Raw genomic sequence first — 18,947 nt, forward strand, 5'->3', positions numbered from 1 at the left:
CAGCGAGACTAAGGTGCTCTCCAGGGTCCGTGGATTTCGCTTCCCCGGTGCCCTGCCCTGGCCCAGTAGCTACCCCCAAGGCCGAAAATGGGAGAATCCATCTTTTCTCTTCTAAATTATAGAGAAAGTGAGCCCATGACAATACTCCTCCTTGGACAAATAACACTGGGGGGAAAAAATTGTTTTTAATGGCTTTTCGAAATAAAGATGAATGGCCGTGTAGAGGTCGCCGTAATGTGATGTGGAAAGAAGAAAATGAATCCGGAGCTGTCCAAATGTTTGTCTCCACCAGGAATGTTATTGGATTCTCCCCTGTTTGTTCTCCCTTTGTTGTCACAGTCACAGGACATCTCCTCTGTTGGCAGCGTGTAAGGCCAAGGCAATGGTGAAACCATCTCATTAATGATTCAACACACCACCCTAGTGGCCACGGGAGCGCACAGTCCACGTGTAGATCTGAAGTGGGTGTTCGGCTCCTTGCCTTGGCTCCCTGGGAGAGATGCTCTTACCCTGGGCTGCATGTGAGAACCCCCTGGAACATGAACCATTACACTCAGATTCCGTGGGCCAGAGGCAGGCCCTACCTTTCTGCTCCCCGTGTGGTTTGATCTGCAGCCAGGGCAAAGCGCCCCAGCTTGGGGAGAGCTTGCGTGCAAGCCCCGTCCATGACCTCACACCCCTGCCCACATTCTCTTGCTGGAGAGAAGACTTCTTGCCCTCCCAGTAGAAAAGCAAAAGGGATTCTTGGGGATTAGAGTCAGGGATGTAATTTTCTTAGTTTGTGGCAAATCTGTATCTTTCTGTAAAGCAAATACCACAAAAAGTCTGGAACACTGAAAAAAAAATCACTCTTGCTGGTGTTTTTGTAGCGGTACTGGCTCAGCAGCCTGGGCAACCATGCAGACTTACTGCTTTTGTTTCCGCTAGAACCTTTATGTGACCCTCAGGAAAATAGGATGCTGCGGTTTTGACCTCTGTGGGTTTCTCTATTGAACTGGTCCTGAGAGCCAGAGGTTTCTGAGCCGGGTCCGGGGTTCTGCTCTTGGCAGTTGTCAAGAGCGTGATGGGAGGTAACTTGTCAGAGACAAAGCGCTTCTCATAGAAGAGGTGGTATTCTGAAAGGAAGGATGTGCCCAGTCCTTGCCTGGAGAGGCCAGTTGGCAGCATGCCCCTTGCTTTCCAGGTAGGTAGGCCATATATTTTTTTAAGATTTTGTTTGTTTATTTATTTATTTATTTATTTATTTGAGAGAGAGAAAGCGTGAGAGCGCCCAAGGGGGAGCAGCAGAGGGAGAGGAAGTAGCAGGTTCTCCGTTGAGCAGGGAGCCTAGCATGGGGTTCAGTTCCATGACCCTGGGATCATGATTTGAGCCAAAGGCAGATGCTTAACTGACTGAGCTACCCAACTGCCCCAAAGAAAGGCCAGATTTTGATTACTCTGCCTGTTGAGGGCCACAGGCTAGATGAGAAGTGAGAATCTAGAGTAGAGTCAAGGAAGATTTTGCTCAGATCTAGCTAAGATTTAAGGAAGAGGATGTCAGGGTTCAGTTGCCCTGAAGTCATAAGTTTTATTAATATGCCAGGCACTGGGCCAGTTGCTGAGAATATAAAGCTGTGCAAACATTTGCTGACCTTGGCATCCTAGAGTATATGGTCAGGCAGAGAGGTCAGGTCGTAAGGCAAAAAAATTTGAGACGTGTTTCCAAAGGGAAGTGCAGGGGGCTACGGGAAGAGACATCCGTAGGACCCTCTCACTGGTATGTTGGCATGTGGCTGCTAGATAGGGTAATAGAGCTCCCCACTGCACCCTGACACCATTGTGAACCTGAGAGTGGCTACAGTAAACCTCAGGATCCAGGTACGCAGAATGAATGGGTATGTCTTGAGGTTGAATGCAGCATGACTTATCCTGACATGGGGATACCATTGCATTAGGCCAGATGCCTCTGATGTGTTGCATTTGCAGTTGGTACTTAGCACCTACACTTGAAGTGATGGTGGAGAAGGGGACCCACGGCTTACTAACTGACAACCAAGGCCAAGCGTGTCAGTCTGAAGGGAAGACAGAAGCTGAAAAACGGCCACTGTAAAATACCCTACCATGGTCAGCCCCCCTTAACACCCCTAGGGTCTATCCTTCTACAAGATAGCATTGCTCAGAAAGAAGAGGGTCAGATTGACAGAGCGGTATATGGAAATAATTGCATAAACATAGACTCATCAATGAGGAAAAAAATAAGACACTTAGAGGTCTTGTGAGTTTGGAGATGGAGGATTTATGTAGGAAAACCAAGTCAGAAAGAGGAAGTATAACCAGATTGGGAAAACTCTTGGGAATTTGCAGGGCTTCTATTGCTTTATTTTTATTTATTTGTTTGTTTACTTATTTATTTCCTGAAGGCCATGGAGGATAGCAGATAGTTGTTGGATAGAAGACCAGCATGGTTTCTCTTAGAGACCAATGCCACACGTGTGTAGCGCAGAGTGAAGCAAGAAGACACCAGAGGCAGAAGGCCGGCTGGACAGTGACTACAACTGTCCCAACATGGGATTATTGGGGCCTGACATGGGACACTTATTTCCTCATAACGAAAGTACCCTTTCACTTACCTGTGGCCAGGAGATAAATGCAAAAGGTAGTACTTTCTTTACTGTTGGCTCTTATAATTCCCAACATTGATTCATTTTGATCTTATCTGCCAATAACCTCATTATGTATTTCCTCTAAGTATAAACAGAGAGGTGAGTTTTAAATTTTACCATCAAGGAGAGAAAAACAAATAAAACTGTACAAAAGAGGAGAGAAACCTGAGTCAGTAGCCTGAAGAATATAAAAAGAATTAGATATTAAAATTAGAATAAATAGTAACTGATGCTTTTACTTTGTGTAAAACAGAAAGAAGAAGAAAATGAAGCAGAACCCCCTTTGTCCACTTTGATGGGGTTGGGTGGGGCCAGCAGCCCTCAGAAGTGCTAGTTCAGAAAATTGATTTCTAAGGGTCCTTTTAGAGCCGAGATCAGAATCTCACGTGTGGTCTCTGGGCACCTAGTAGACTCACTCTGTTTTGATTGAGCCACAGGTTCCCTATGTGTCTTACAAACAATGGAGACCGGGAAGCACTGAGAATCACCACTTTCAGACTCACAGTTAATCTTAGAAACGGCTTTTTAGAGAATGAATTTCAAACCTCTGAGACATCTGGTCAGAGCTGGGATCTGGGTAGCCTTCATCTCTTCCCCTTGACCGGCTATTGCATGGAGTATCTTCCCACATCTTTAGGAGCTTGTCATCCACCATTGAGTGAATTAAAGGTAGCCTCTGGTTTCTCCCCGCTTGAGAGATGCCCCAGCTGCCTGAATTCCTCCATAGTTGCTCACTCAACTCTAGTACGGAGAAGACCACCATTAACTCCACTGGCTTCTTGTAACTCCTAAGTAGCAAAATTGACTGATGCATTTCCACTCCTTTTCATATTCTCCACCTTCTCCCTGGGAGAGGTGATAATGATCAGAAAAAAAATAGCAAAAAGGCAGCAGCAGGAGGAAAGAGTCAGAACACAGGCCCTGGATCACAGCCATGGCCCTGGGCTTTCTGTGCCTTGCAGCTTGGTTGCTAGGACAAGTTATGTGGAAGGAATTTGCAGATGCAGGACCCTGAAAAGCCATACAAAAACACAGCAATAGAATAAAGAGCCCACCAGTGGGTACTGTGTATCTCCACATCAGGGAATCAGCTGAAGAGCTGCTGTCCAGTTGTAAATCCAGTGGAATGGCTGTATGACCTTGGGTGGGTCACTTTAATCTTTCTTAACTTCCATTCACCTATAAAGCAGGTGTATTGAGAAGGGTTGTTATTATGACCATATTTTACCAAATGAAGATAACAAAATATGGCTTTGTTAGAAAATGAAAGAGCCTGGGGCACCTGGGTGGCTCAGAGGTTGAGCATCTGCCTTCAGCTCAAGTCGTGATCCTGGAGTCCTGGAATGGAGTCCTGCATTGAGCTCCCTGCATGGAGCCTGCTTCTCCCTCTGCCTATGTCTCTGCCTCTCTCTGTGTGTCTCACATGAATAAATAAAATAAATAAAATCTAAAAAAAAAAAAAAAGAAAGAAAATGAAGGAGGCTTTCAGATCCTCAGATTCATGACCCATAAGTTTTCATAGAAGGAAGTCTGGAAATCTACCTCTAGCAAATCATGAGACAAAAAAGTCAATTCTGTTCTACTTACTGAATATGAACTTCACAATACATATCTCCACATAGGCAAAAAAAAAAAAAAAAAACAAGTATATGATCATTTATAGTACTTTTAAGTAAAACACAAATTCAGCTGGATTAACTCAGATTTCAGATTTCAAAATGGCTTCTTATAGGATTCACTCACTCATTTGTTACTCTGTCAACACAAATTTGATTTCAGGCTCTTTGGTATTTGACATACTGGATTTCGACTGGATAAATGGATATCCATACTGGATAACTATGTTGGGGAACATATAGGACATGCTAAGTACACAGTCTTGATCCTCCTGTGTTCTGAGGAGCTGTCAAAGAACACATACCTATCAATGTAAAGACACCAGAACCACGAGCTCTCTCTATTAGCCACTGGCCTCAGATTTGCTTCGCTTCTGGAAAAGGCTTAACTATTTGTTTTTTGTTTTTTTGTATGCATATATATCTTTCTAAGCTTCCTCACTTACATTCTTAGGAAAAATACTGTGTTTCTAAATGGTTTGTGAGCAGTGTTATGGAGCCCTGCAGTCTGGGGTGCCATGAGGGGAACCACCTTCCAAAGTCTGCTCCTCCAGGTGCCCTTGATCTGGGGTTGACTTTGGTCAGACAGTGACTCAGGCCCCTTCCCCACAGGCCTGCTTGGGGGGGTGGGCACCACGTCACCATGGCAGCTACCGCCCGCTATTTCACAGCGGTAAATGATTTTTTTTTTCTTAATATTTCCACCAAACCCTTTCTTAACATTCAGCAATTACTCAAAAGCCTCCATCCCAAACTTGGCCACCAGAGCCCGGCCCTTGGGGGTGCAGAAGTCAAACCACCGGGCTGCGGGCAGCTCCTGGCAGGGAGGCCGGGTCCCTCTCCAGCCTGGTTCCCTGCATTCACACCATGTGGGGAGCAGTCTCTGCCCAGGGTTCACACAACTCAAACTCAGAATGTGAGCGGGACTCCGTTCTTGGCACTGTGCCAGGTGTATAGGCCGACTTTTCTGGAAGTGATCGAGTGTGACCGGTTTGCTGTGGTTCCATAATCTAGCGTGATAGCTAACTAGGATGTGTGTTTATCCAACAGCTGGGCTTTTCTTCATTCTGAAAAGTTGAACCAGATCTTTAGACACCCGTTATATAACTTCTTTAGAAACGGTATAAATAAGCGAGATTGTAGTGGGACCATGAAGCCAGAATTTCATAGAACACATTTTTCTATATCTAAAAGGAAATGGAATTGAATTCAGAACTGTGTTTAAAATTGAATTGGACAAGTAAGGCCTCTTCCAGGTTGGGCTAGATAAACAGGTTAATTCAAATTCACCTGGAGGGCTTCCTTTGGAAAACACGGCTTTGTGCGGAGGTGCTGTGTGCGCAGTGCATCAGTCTGCATTTTCAGAGCCCAGATCTTTGTGGTCTGGGTCCTATTTTGATTTGGCCTCCTGTGCTTTCGCTCAGTTCACTTCTGTTGCTTTTGGTAAACACAGGTTTGGAATTCACAACTGTTATTCACAACTGTTATTCTGAGATAGACCTTGGACGATCCCTCCCTGCCTACAGCAGCCTCCCCGCCAGCAACCACCTCAACTAGCCCACCCCTGGGTTCAGTGCAGGCCTACATGACACGTCTTATGAAAAAAAGGAGGGATAGTGTGTGTTCTCTGAGATCAGTTTACTCCCTGGGTCACTTAAGCATGTGTAATTGTAGTGAGTTCCATTGTTGATATCTGTTACCTAGTAATTAATGCACTTTCTCCTACTTCTGTTTGATATGTGTTATTAAGTTCTCAGATCTGTCCTGCTGCTCCTGGTTTAGTCTGTACGCAGTGGGAAGAAATCCTGTTTCTTACCAAAAATTGCAGAGCAATTTGATCTAGTTTCTTTTGTTGAAATGCTGAGTTAATTATATTTAACCACCGATGATAGTAAAGTTGCACGAACAGCACTTTTTAATCAATGGGAAATGTTTAGCTGTGTGAGGTGGGGAGCTGGGAATCCAGATGCGGGGGGAGGCCACAGAACCAATTCCACAGGAAAATGTTAACTGTGTGATTAAGCATAAGCTTTTTAATGGAGTTATTACGGGATACTAAAGAGGCCTTTATTGCATGAACTTGGAAACAGAATATAAATGTGCTCGTGTGCCTATTAAAGAGGAAAGCAGAGATAATCCCTCTATCTTTTTTTTTTTTTTTTTTGTCTTTTGCTCATCTCTGATTGCTTTGCAGAAATAACAACCAGCTTGGGAAGCCCCAGGACAAGACTGACCTAGCTGATACCAAACATATACCAAAACAGAAACTGGGGACAATTGTTGACGTGGTTTAATGGCCACCTAGATGAACCTGTTTACCCATGCTATGATGCTAGCAGATCATTTCAACTTGCCTTTATTGGTAGAACAATTAGGGTTGAACTCTCCCAGGTGTAAAATCAGTGGTGCAGATTGGCTCCACATTAATAACACACAGAGAAAAGCTGTTAGCATGGAAAAAGCTGGAACTTGCCTTCTCATGCACCCAAGGCAGCTCCTCAAAAATATATTGTTTTATTTCACATAGGAGAAAATACATACGTATTTTCACTTGTTCCTTGATTTTTCTTTGTGCTCTTGGGTGTAAGAGGACTATTGTTTCTATGAAGGCATTGGTGTTGGTCATTTTACGTTGCTGTTTCAGAGTAGGATGGGAAATACTTCTCACAACCTTGTTTCATTAGTGTGTTTGTCTGATTGACTTTTTTCCAAGGGGCATGAAATAAGAACCTTTGTCTAAGAGCCTTTCTCTGATTTCCAAGTGTCTTTATTCCTTTACCTCTTTTGTAGATCAAAAGGTATTTTTTTCTAGAAAACTTTTTATATTTTTGTGGTGTTTTCCAAAGCTTTTGAACATTTGCCATCTCGTTGGGAACTCATAGCAGCCAGAGAGTAGGAAGGAGATTATTTGCTAGCGTTGTCCTTCCCTAGAAGAGGAGGCTGTGCTCAAAAACACTTGCTCAGTGCTTCATGGCCAACTTTGCGGGGGGGAGGTTTCCAGACCTCACACCAGTTCCACAGCCCCCAAGTCCCATCATTTTCCCAGTGAGGTTCATAGCAGCTTGCTCTTGGGCTTGTTTTTGTCAAACAACTTCTCCCTGCTATTAAAATTCTCCCCACTCTCAAAACAGGATTGCTGTCCTTTGGCTATGCCCATCCTCTCTGTTTTTCTGCGACAGCAGTGTGCATCATATGGGTAATAATGAGGCAGCAAAAATAAAACCACAGGAAAACTGGTAGGCAGACAGGACAGATTATGTCCTTACTTTCCAATTAGGACACTTCTAACCCTGGAAACTGTAATGTTTGTTCCACAGAGATATTTCTACAGGTGTTGCTGAACCAAATGTCTAATACGTACCTAACCTTTAAAGGCTAAAAAAAAAAAAAAAAAAAGGAAGTGCACTGCCCAGGTGTTAAGAGGGTATGAGTATGCACCCTTATGTCTGCTATTTGAAAAAAATATCCAAGGACCCAAATAATGTTAAGAAGCATCCTGAGGACCTAATCTTGTGGGGAAGGGCAGGGCAGTGCAGGAAGGGTAGGGTGACTTTTGGTCTTGTTGTTTCATTTTATTTTGCTGTGTTTTACCTTTTCATCTTTTGGCTGCATCTTTGGGTTTGATTTTTATGTCTCCCCGGCCTATTTGCTTATGAAAAAAAAGAGAGACTAAGAAAACTAAGGGCAAAGAAAGAAGGTGTTCTTCTTTCATACTACACTGAATAGACATTGGAATCCACGAATCAGAGCTCCCTTGGGTGGAAAAGAATCAGTAAGCTTGTCTTCAAACACTGCTAAAAGCTAATTGCATGAAAACAATCACTTATGCTGTAAATCAGGGCCAGGTAATTTGAGCCAATGCTGGTGTTGTATTGTTGTGTTTGTGCTTAGAAAATCCACACAGTATAATTAAAAGTAAAATTCAGTGACTTGATTTTGAGATGCTTTGCTTTTAGGGTTCAAGAGAGGAGCTGGGGAGGTGAATTAATGCCGGTTGCCACACATGCCATAAGATAGGACACTTGCTTTATTCATGTCATCTCATGTAATCCCCACTACAAACCTGTCAGGTTGATGTTGTATTCTCCATTTTCCAGGGGAAGAAACAGGTGTTGGGACAGATTAAACAGTGTTTCCCAAAGCACAGAGAACTGAGGCCCAGGTCTCTCTAGCTGCAAAGACTGTGCTTGGTGGTGCATCCCAAACCCCCTCCCTTGCACTCCCCACCCCCCCCCCCCGATTCCCTACCCACTGGCCACCACCACCACTATTTCCCAAAGGAGAGTTCTGGAAGGCATATGGCTTGAGATATATCATGAAAAGGGAGAACTCCTTGCCCTCCCAGAGCTGATAGTGAGTTGGATTTAGCAATCGCTTACTGTCCAATTAGATAACGGTATCCTCCGTACATGTTACAAGTTGGATTGTGTCTCTTCTATAATTCATTTGTTGGATTCCCCAATACCTCTGGATGTAACCTTGCTTGGAAATAGGGTCGTTGTAGATGTAATTAGTTCAGGTGAGCTCATACTGGAGTGTGGTGGGTCCCTGACCTAGCGTGATGGTTGTCCTTACATGAAGGGGAGAGTTGGAGCTGGACATGCACACGGGGAGAATGCCATATGAAGACCAGAGTTGTGTTGCTGCTATCTATCCAAGGATGTAGCAGACGCTAGCAGGGAGGCCTGGAACAGACCTTTCCCTGGCACCTGCAAAGGCACCTTCGTCTTGGACTTGTGGCCTCCAGAACTGTGAGACAAGGGATTCATGTTGTTTAAGCCACTCCTTTTGTGGTACTATGTCCTGGTAGCATTAGCACATTCATATTGCACATCTCATCCGTTACTTCTGTTTGGTCCTGAGTCCCATCCCCATAGGTCCAGGGTGGGCCATCGGGACTTCTCCTGAGCTGCCTTCAAGGCCTGGTGGCAAATTTTAGGAGCCGCCGTCAGAGCCACCTGGTGTAGTGTGCTGCATAAAGCCCATCCCCTCTGTGCTCCCAGCAAGTGTCTTCACCTGTACTGCCCCCAACACCCTCATCCTCTCTGCGTTTTCGGATTATTATTTTCCGTGCAACAGTGGATTCTGTAAGTACTCCTTGGCGGGATGTCAGGATATTATAGCTTGACGATTGATCTCGGTATGCTCTTTTTGTCTGGGTCTTTTATTTTGCCTTATATTGTTTATTCACAGATTTTAGAAGATTGCACATTTTGTTTAATTATGTTGGAGACAGACTGGCATTTTAGCTGTTACAGTCTGTAGGAGAGGGGTTGATAGCAAAAATTATGTGCAGTTTAAATTGTGTTTGGTGGAGGAAGTGGAAATGAATAAAGCTGTTTTACCATGAAAAGTAGGTATTTTGCCTTGGATCTTGGAATGGCTTTTTTTTTTTTCCTTCTTAGCTGGAAATGTTCTAAGTGCTGCATTGTCTATTTTGTTTGCCTTTTACAAGTCTGACTGTTATAAAAAGGAAATTTGTATCTGTATTTGCAAATTTGAGGCTGGCAGCTGTGTTTTGAAGGCTTAATCTGGGATCGAACTCAGATGCAAATGATGTCGAGTAGTTTGCTCGTGATGGTATCAAGTTTTACTTTTAAAAATACTGCTTGTGGCAGCTCCAGCCTCCATGGAGAGGCTCTTGACTTTTAGATTTTTAAGTAATAGGCAATTCTAAAATGATGTTCGCTTGGGAAAGCAGTGGCTTCTGGTTGTAGCCTCCCTTCGTCGCTCGTGCAGAACAACCACCAGCACGGACGAAGTCCTTTCCCCACTCTTATTACATTAGCCGTGTTTTTGATTAGTTGGGAAAAAAAAATCCCTCACAAAACCACAAAGCTTTTTGTCTCCTGTGTCTGTCAAAATGTGGCTGATTTAATTTGAATGAAATTTTAATTAGAAAAATCCTGCCAAGATCCAGCCCTGATTTGAATATTTATAACTATGTTAAGAATCTCCATAAACCTGAGGTCTAATTTGAATTGCTTCTCTGGACCTCGGCCCTAGCAGTACAATAAGAAGGGATTGCATGATAGTGCAAATTACCCACATGGAGGCTGGAAGGGGAAGCTGCTACGTGCATGGCCTCCACTGTTCTCATTCTCATAGCAGTGGTTTGTCCAGATCCGTTTGTCAGGCCTGTGAGCACTTCGTTAAAGGGCTGGAAATGCATGGCCAACATTAGCACATCACTGGAAACATGCAGGTTTTAGGGGCAGCAGGATATGCCAGAAAAGCTCAGGAGGAAGGAAATCACCATCCGGGTGCATTCTTTGCTACTTTGAGGCTTGTGTTCTAGGGTTTAACCTTCAGAGCCTCAGCCCCTTTATGTCTAGCTTGGGAGAAGACAAGGGAGTACAGGGCCCGTGGGAGGAATCCCCAGCCCCGAGGGCAATGCTGCAGCACCACTCTTGGCAGTGGGCCTCTGTGGCCGAGGAGTAGAGGTGGTGCAAACTTGAGGGGCACAGGGGCCAGCCCCTGGCTTGCTCAGTACCACATGCCACTCTGCCTGAGTATCCCTTACCCCAGTGACTGTGTTCAATGCTAAAAAAAAATTCTTGTGGCGTGTTACCTTTGTCAGTATGTGTTTCATGTAAATGTTCTGTGCCCAGTGCAGCAGAATAATGCCTTTAACTAGACAATGCAGTTCTTATTATGAGCTGCTTTGATCTGGGACACAAGATTGAAAATCATATATATCTCCCCTTCTGAAGATTTCCTGACAATCCGATCCTTTTAACATAGCCAGAACAACTTGAGAAGACCCTAGCAGGGGTTTAGTTTCCCTGCAGTGGGTCTCCAAGCTCATGGCCCCCCAGCACTCCTGGACTGATTACCATGTTTCCCACTTGCTGAGATCTCTCTCTCAAAGCTCAGACTCCACTTCCCCACAAAACACCAGGTATTTCTAAGCAACCTCAATTTCTTTCAGTAATATTTATGCCAAGGAGCACAGGTAGGGCAGAAACATGCTCTGCATCTGAAAATAAATTTGTAGGGCTTTCGTGCAAATAGAAGAACAAAACAAAAAAGAAAAAAAGAAAAACAAAACAAAACATCTGCAGTAGTGATTTGTTCTACTAAATGTTGTCAATGGGTATGGCTGTGACTCCCAGAATGGAGGTCTCATGTCATCCTGCACCTTGGTCCCCGGCCCGTGCTGCAGCCTATGGTCTTCCTGAGCCCAGAGGCATGAAATAGCCCCCACCTGGCTCTTCTGGCCACCGTTGGCTGGCACAGATTTTAAAGATCTTACAAATTGGAGAATGTGAAATATTTCACTTTCAGCTTTGTGGGTTTTTTTGTTTGTTTGTGTTTGTTTCTGTTTTTGTTTTGCTTGCATGTGGCATGGAAAACCCAGGTTCCACTCATATTTCCACTGAGGTCAAGAAATAGAAGTAAAGTAATGGCAGTGAGGAGAAGGGAGCAACATGGGAGATGAATTCTGTTGGGAGATCCCAGCTCTGAAGAACAGGCACGATACTCAAATCTACGCTTACTCCACTCACCACTGACTGTGTCTCCATCCTCAGGAAATAGAAGCTCTGCATCTGCTGGAGAAGATGGAGAGAGAAAGAGAGAGAAAGAGCGTGTGTGTGTGTGTGTGTGTGTGTGTTTGCTCATCAGTTGGGTGCCCAAAGTCTTCCTCCTTACAGCCCCTACAAAAGTCTCCAGAGGTACCTTGGTAACTGAGGTTTGTGGGGTGATGTCATGCTTCTGTGGGAGATCTGTATTTCTTAGATTGACTGAAGCCTTTGAATACTAACTTTGATGTGCGGTGTTAACCCATCTGGAGACATTTTACAGTTGTTGTCAAAAGGTTGACTGAGGTCTCTAATGTAACACGACGAGTTGATGGAAGCTTAATAGAGTTTGCCAGTTGTGCTGGGTTGTGAGTGGCAGCACCACAATAACCCTGGGCCCAGGAGATGGAGGCTCTGTGTACTGTTTGAATGAAGGTGGCAAGGAGAAGAATGTGAGGGGTGCGTTTTGTAACAATCTGGAAAGCACTGGAAATGTGTGCATCTGCCCTCCTTGGGAAACTTTGCCCCACCAGTCATATGTATATAATTCATTATTCACCTTGTAGAAAGTTCTTTTGATACAGGAATTCTGCACATCAGCCCCATTCCTCATTAAGAGCTGTACATTTCAATATGCCACATGTGTAACTTGGCTTTAGACCTAGGCTGGCCTGAGTTCCTAGGGAGTGGCCTAAATACCCCCAGGGTCCAGGGCTGGGGGCTTGCTAGTGAGGCATTTATGACACTGGAAGGGATAAACCCTTGAGCTTTGCTCTCTGTTCTTATGTGGAGAAATAATAGGATAACTTTGTTTTTGTGTTTTTCATACCATTCACCATGGTGAAAAAACATCCTGCTCCTTACATATCTGTACACATATTTATGTCCCCTGTATTTAAAACCCAACACGTTTATGCATGCACATAAATATGCATATATGAAAATACAAGAGGGGAAGAAGTAAAAGGCAAGAATAAGGAAACTGAGAATGCTATTTAAGTAAGCTGAAGGCAATGCAGAAGTTGGTGAGTGGGTAGAAGAGGAAATGGTTGGGGGGAAGACAAGAGCATGATGAGAATGTGGGTGGTTGGTCAACCGCCCACCAGATGCTGGTGTTTTTGATAAAATACAACATGTCTTAGTAGAAGAGGATCTGATCATCAGGGAATCTCATGGCACCAACGCAGAGCTGGGAAGCAGAGATCTTGGCGGGTTCACTCAAGTCCCTTCATCAACTGTGTGTGTGCAGTCCCAGCTCTGTGCCAGAAATGGGGCTGGCGCTGGTGCTAGAAGGTGGAGACTAGAGACCGGATTAGCCCTGGAGAGGCTTAGGTCTAGGGTGGATGCTTGCTTGGTACCCTTTTAAAAGCAAAGGTGTGGGGCAGCCCCTGTGGCGCAGCTGTTTAGCGCTGCCTGCAGCCCAGGATGTGATCCTGGAGACCCAGGATTGAGTCCCACGTCGGGCTTCTTGCATGGATCCTGTTTCTCCCTCTGCCTGTGTCTCTGCCTCTGTGTGTGTGTGTGTGTGTGTGTGTCTCATGAATAAATAAATAAAATCTTTAAAAAAAATAAAAGCAAAGGTGTGTAGTGAAGATTTGTAACATTACTCTAAGTTGGCTTCTGCTGTAATTGTGCTGGAGAGTTAGGAAAGTGGCCTGAGGTCAGAAAGAAAGGTTGGTGTCCTACAGCCCAGTGAAACTGTTTCATCCACAATGGACTGAATTGTTAAACTTTATAGGAGAGTAGGTGAAGTGAAACCTTATTTGACCACTGTCCAGTTGTCTGACATGCTGAAAGACCATCTGGTGTATTCTGAGGTCACATCCCTACCCCACCTCCAAGAACACCCACTGGTCTGGGAAAGATAAACACAACTCTTCACGGTTTTCAAGGGAGGTGTTATGGGCTTTTGCAAGGACGAATTTTCAGAGTTACATTGGAAGATATGAGACATCTGTAAATCACCCCATTGTTTATTTTTTATATGTTTAATTTATGTGGTTTTTCTCTGTGGTCATTGGGATGGGGCCAGACTTAATTTAACAGATTCCTGAAGGCAGATACAACAAATGCCTTCCAAATGTTTCTACTGTACCATTAAAAAATACACCATTTATTTTCCAGCCTATTGAGGAAAGTTTGTCCATCAACCTCTTATGAGGGCTGTTTCGTTGATGAAAAACTGACATATTTCAAGGGCATAAAAGTGCTGTGTCAATTCATCAGGAATAGTAAATGAGCCTTTGGCAGGTTGGAGTTCATGGTTCTTCTTCCTCTTCTCCAAACTTCTCAATAGACTTTCTTACCTGACAGCGTGGTTGGGGGGCGGGGGGTCATTGGCAAGTTCACAAAAGGTTATCTCAAGCTTCTCCTGCACTGTGTTTTCTTGGCTGGTACAGATTCACAGATTACATATTTAAACACCTCCAGTTGGAATGTTCATGATGCTGGTGTGTATCACACTCATGGGTGGAGTAGGCCCGGATGTAAGCAGCTGCTCACACTGATGGGGTGGCTGGAAGGGCAGCAACTCTTCAGGCCTCTGAAGAGTTGCCTGGATCCACCTTATGTGGCCTGGAATTGTACCAGGAAGTAAGACAGGGTACAGAGAGGCACAGTTGAAAGTCTTGTGGGAGCAGGAGCCTCCCATTTTTCCTAGAGTGTGTCATGGAACATGAGCCTGGGGAAAGCAGATGGAGTGGCAGTCAGGGAAACAGAGAACGAAGGACCTGGTGTCAAGAGGCGGATCCAGGCTGACCTGGGAAATGCTGGACCACCATAGGGCCAGGCTCAGGTCGGAAAGGAACTCAGGACAGTGAAGTGGGGACTGCCCCACCCACCTCTTCATTTCCAACTTTTCTCTTCTATTTCTGTCTCTGTTGCTTGTTCATCATCATATTCTCTCTCGCGCGGGTCCTCCCCTGCTGCCCTCACAAGGGATGCCTCCTGCAGCAGTGACAGAGAATCCGCTAGAGGGGCGGGGGGCGGGGGCTGCTATTTTAGAAAAGTGACTACATAAATAGAGAGTTGAGCTCTGAAAAGAAGTTCTTTAAAGACTGTGTGGGATTTAAGATCCAAGAAACAAGCATGAGCTAGACGGTACAGATGAGATAAATGCCAGCACGGTCCTTGCGTGATGAATGCCCTTCTTTTCTTCTTGGTCCTGCTCTCCCTGTGCTTCCACCGTAGAAGTGAATCAGGAAGGAGGAGGACCTTGGAGCAGAGGGGAGGCAGGGAGGTAGAAAAAAAGGAGCCAGATGCAGAGAAGGGCCAAAGAGGAGTAAAGTAACTAGGACGGGGCCACCGTCAGGTCACACCACTTAACCAGGGCTGCAAGGGCTTACCTCCCAGTCCCAGGCCTTACTTTGTGCCCGTTGACAGGATTTGGAGCTCCGATGAAGATCTCATCGTCAGGTCTGTGATTCCCAGGCAGTAAGCCCCCTGCCTTGACGTCCCGGCTGGTCCCGCCTGGTTTCCGAGCGGCTCATTCCCGTGCAGCTCTGATGAAGCCCCATCCTTCTGGTTGCCAAGTAGCAAACACTTTAACATACCTCTTGTCTGCAAGTTCCTGACAAATGGCTTGAGTTTTAGCAGATGCAGGATAATCAAAGCAGGCCTGCCTGTCGGCATCAAGAAAGAGAGGAGAGGAGAGGAGAGGAGAGGAGAGGAGAGGAGAGGAGAGGAGAAGAGAGGAGAGGAGAGAGGGAGGAAGGAGGAAGGAAGGAAGGAAGGAAGGAAGGAAGGAAGGAAGGAAGGAAGGAAGGAAGAAAGAAAGAAAGAAAGAAAGAAAGAAAGAAAGAAAGAAAGAAAGAAAGAAGAAAGAAAGAAAAAGAAAGAAAGACAGACTCATTTCTTTCTAAGTAAAAGGCATGTAAATCTCTGGTGGGCCCCAGGACAGAAAAGATTTGCTGTGTTTCTCAAGAGTGAAGAAGCTGCAGGAGAGGCAACCATGTGGAAGATACCAGTGTGACCTTCATGTGCCCGGATGGCTGATCCTCCGCCCACCCAAGAGCTGAAGCACCCTAGTGTGCTGCTCAGGCTGGGCTAGAAGTGGCTCTTGGTGACCCACTCTTATGGGCCAGGCTTGGGGTTTGAGTGTCAGGCAAGACAGCCGTGTGCTGAAGCTGTCCCAAAGGCTTTTGAGAGCCAGTCGGATGCGTCTCTTCCAAACTCACATTGAGAAATATCACAGTGGTTGCTTGTAAATTCCTAGTGGGAGTATTTACACCGCAGGAATCGGCAGCTGCTTACAGATTAGGGCTCCCCTACCACCAAGAGGCATCTGATAAATATTTATCAGCCTGCCACTAGGCAGGAGGCAAGGGCAATCATATATATTTTAACAATATATAATTACCCATTTTTAATGGTTTGAAAGCCTGATCTTGTTTTCTGTGAAAGCATACGTTTCCGTGTGTATCCCCTCAACCTGATTCCTAAGAAGTCAGCATCCTTTTAGCTAGGAGGTAAAATGAGAACACATTTCCATTTTCAAGGTTTGTTTAAGAATTTTGCAACAAGTCGAAGGGGATCACGTCTGCTCAGCTAAGCAATTTGGTGTCTGTTGATAGCCAAGCAGCCTGGAAAATTATCTTTGCCTCAGCTCACCCACTGTGCAAAGGGAATGATGCTTCCAAAGGTCTATTGTGTGGCGCTCAGCGGCACGGTGGTGAGGGCGACACAGACCTATGATTTAGCCATCTTTTGCTCTGTCTACTTTGCTTAATAAGAATACTGCCAGACAGTCTTTGTGCGGCTTTTCTATCAACATGGGTCATTTCTTCTCTTCCGTCTCTCAGCGTATATGGAGTATAGACAATCACCAGTAAGATTCTGGAAAGAGCTTCCAACACATCACATGGAAATTTCTAGAAACATGAGGATGTCTGAAAACCTCCTAAGCATGAGATGCTGAGATTTCCTTTACTTTCAGATTGTATCTCTTAAGATTCGGAAGCACATGGCTTTTGTGACAGTGTGTCCTTAAGCAGCGTCTTGGCAAACAGGAGAAAGTAGATAGGGAGGGAGCCAACTCGTTAATATTCTAGAGTAGAAGAATGTTCACACTCAGCCGCTGTGATCTTATAAATGAAGAAACTGGGGACCTAGAGGTTGTGTGACTTCCCGGAGGTCAGCTCTCAGAACAGGACCCCTAATTCCCTGGGGCAGCTTGGAGCAGCAGCATCTGCTGCCACAGACGCTCCTCTGCCCTGTCTTTCTGTTTGCAGACCCCTGGCCACAGCCGGGGCTGTGCTGAACGTTCTGCATGCCCCTCACCTCATCTGACACACACTGAACATCTGCTGGGCACAGGCACAGCCGAGTGCTCGGAGGATGTGAGAGAATAAGAAGCAGGCAGCTCACAGTCTCATCCTGCAGATCAGAGCAATCCCAGCAAAAAGGGCATGTTAGGCACTTTGGGAGTAAAGGCAGGAGAAAGCATATTTGGTTGGGGCATTTGGCCACCCCCAAGATTCCTTCCTTGGGGAAACATTAGCTAGTGGAAGAAAATAAATCTTCAGAGGTAAATGCTATAGGGGTAGAGTTTTTCTTAATATGAAATTTGATACTAAAAGAATTACAAGGCATTCTCTGGAATGATCTTTCAAAGAGCCTCGTGTCTGGGCATCTAGCTTTGCGCAGAGGATGATTAAGGAAAACACGGAGCTTTGGGACATGTGGGCATGGCGCATGAATGCACATTCCAAGGGATAGACTTTCTGTAGCACTTTTAAGTTTGCTTTCTTCTCTCTGCCCCTTCTCTCCTACGTCACTGGAAGCATCATGGTGGAATAGGATGGTCTTGGGAGCAGAACGGCCCTGAGTTCTCCAATCCCAGTTCCCCATCTACCAGCTAGGTGATGTTGGGCCATCCACCTGTCTCAACCTCAGCATTCTCACCTGGACAGTGGGTGACAGTAGGCTCCCGTAGAGGTTCAGACATGCAGTCGGGGACGATGCAGGCACAGCACTAGGTTTGTAAAGCGTCTGGCCCAGAGTTGAACACTTGGATGCTGGTATGAGTGTTGTGTCTGGATGAGGGCCTCATTCCTGTTGCAGTTTCTTTTTACCTCTCAGTATAGTTTCAAACAAGGATAAAAATGTCCCTGGTCTGGAACGGCTGTGCCAACTCTTCTGCTGGGGCTTCTTCACCATATTCCCAGTTTCACTAGTGCCGTAGAGATGAGTGCCTGCCGCCCAGGCCAAGAGAATCAGCTTGGAGGGATTTGCGAGATGTGCTGTGAGCATGTGTGCTTTGGGAGAGCCCTGGGTGGCCTCTGCCCACTGCCTAAGTCTGAGCGACATCCCACACGGGCTCTGTTCTGTAGGATTTAGACTGGCTGGCACTGGCAGGGGCCGATTCTGAGGCCCAAGTACTAGCTTTGAGTGTGAGCCGGCCTCTGGCAATCTGTGGTATGCCAGATTGTCCTTAGCAAAGGGCTTATCATGTGATTCTACTCAGATGGCCTTCCCTCTCCTTGCCAGGAACAGGACTGGGCCTCAGAAGCAGCTAGAGTCTTGACAGTGCTGAGCTGATCCAGCCCCTCTGATTGTCTCACTTTGTTACCGTGACAGGTGGCCACTTGGGATCAGATGAGGGAGTCCACTCCATTTTTGACAAACTAGCCTCCAGAGCTTAAAAATTCGTTGAACGAGACCACTTAGCCACTTGAGCTTCAAAAAGTATTCCCTGAAATGGGCCCCAGGGGGACATCCGGAACACACATGTCTAAGTAGCTCGCAACTGCATAAACCCAAGAAGAAGAAACAAAGATAAATGGAGCCAGCGGTTTTCTTTCTAGCTCCCTGGTTTCCTTATAGCCCTGTTGTAATGATGTTATTTGGCAAAACACAGCGTACTGTCCTCAGAGTTATTCATATCTCTTCTCTTAAGTCCATAGGGATTGCTTAACACTTGAAGAAACATCAAGCTCTCTGACTGTACCCCAAGGGGAGTAAAAGCCTTGATAGAAGAATAGTCTGTCTTATTCTCTTTCTCTGACTCTCCCACCAGATAGCAATGCATCTGGGGATGAGTGGAGACGCCAGACAAGAGGAGCAGGAAGGGGGTCTGCTCCTCGGCTTCACCCATCACCTGTTGGGCTGGCTCTGACGCTGCTTTTCTGGGCTCTCCCACAGTTAATTAACAGCTATCTGGCACTTGC

At 45.5% G+C, this 18,947-nt stretch overlaps 1 protein-coding gene across 19 annotated transcripts in view; it reads left to right on the forward strand.

The window, feature by feature from the left end:
• Positions 1 to 18,947, forward strand: part of NCAM1 (neural cell adhesion molecule 1) — a 295,457-nt gene that overhangs the window by 194,903 nt on the left and 81,607 nt on the right. The gene's annotated exons all lie outside the window — the stretch shown is intronic.

Source organism: Canis aureus, chromosome 3 (genome assembly GCF_053574225.1).
Source record: "Canis aureus isolate CA01 chromosome 3, VMU_Caureus_v.1.0, whole genome shotgun sequence".
NCBI classification, from domain to species: domain Eukaryota; kingdom Metazoa; phylum Chordata; class Mammalia; order Carnivora; family Canidae; genus Canis; species Canis aureus.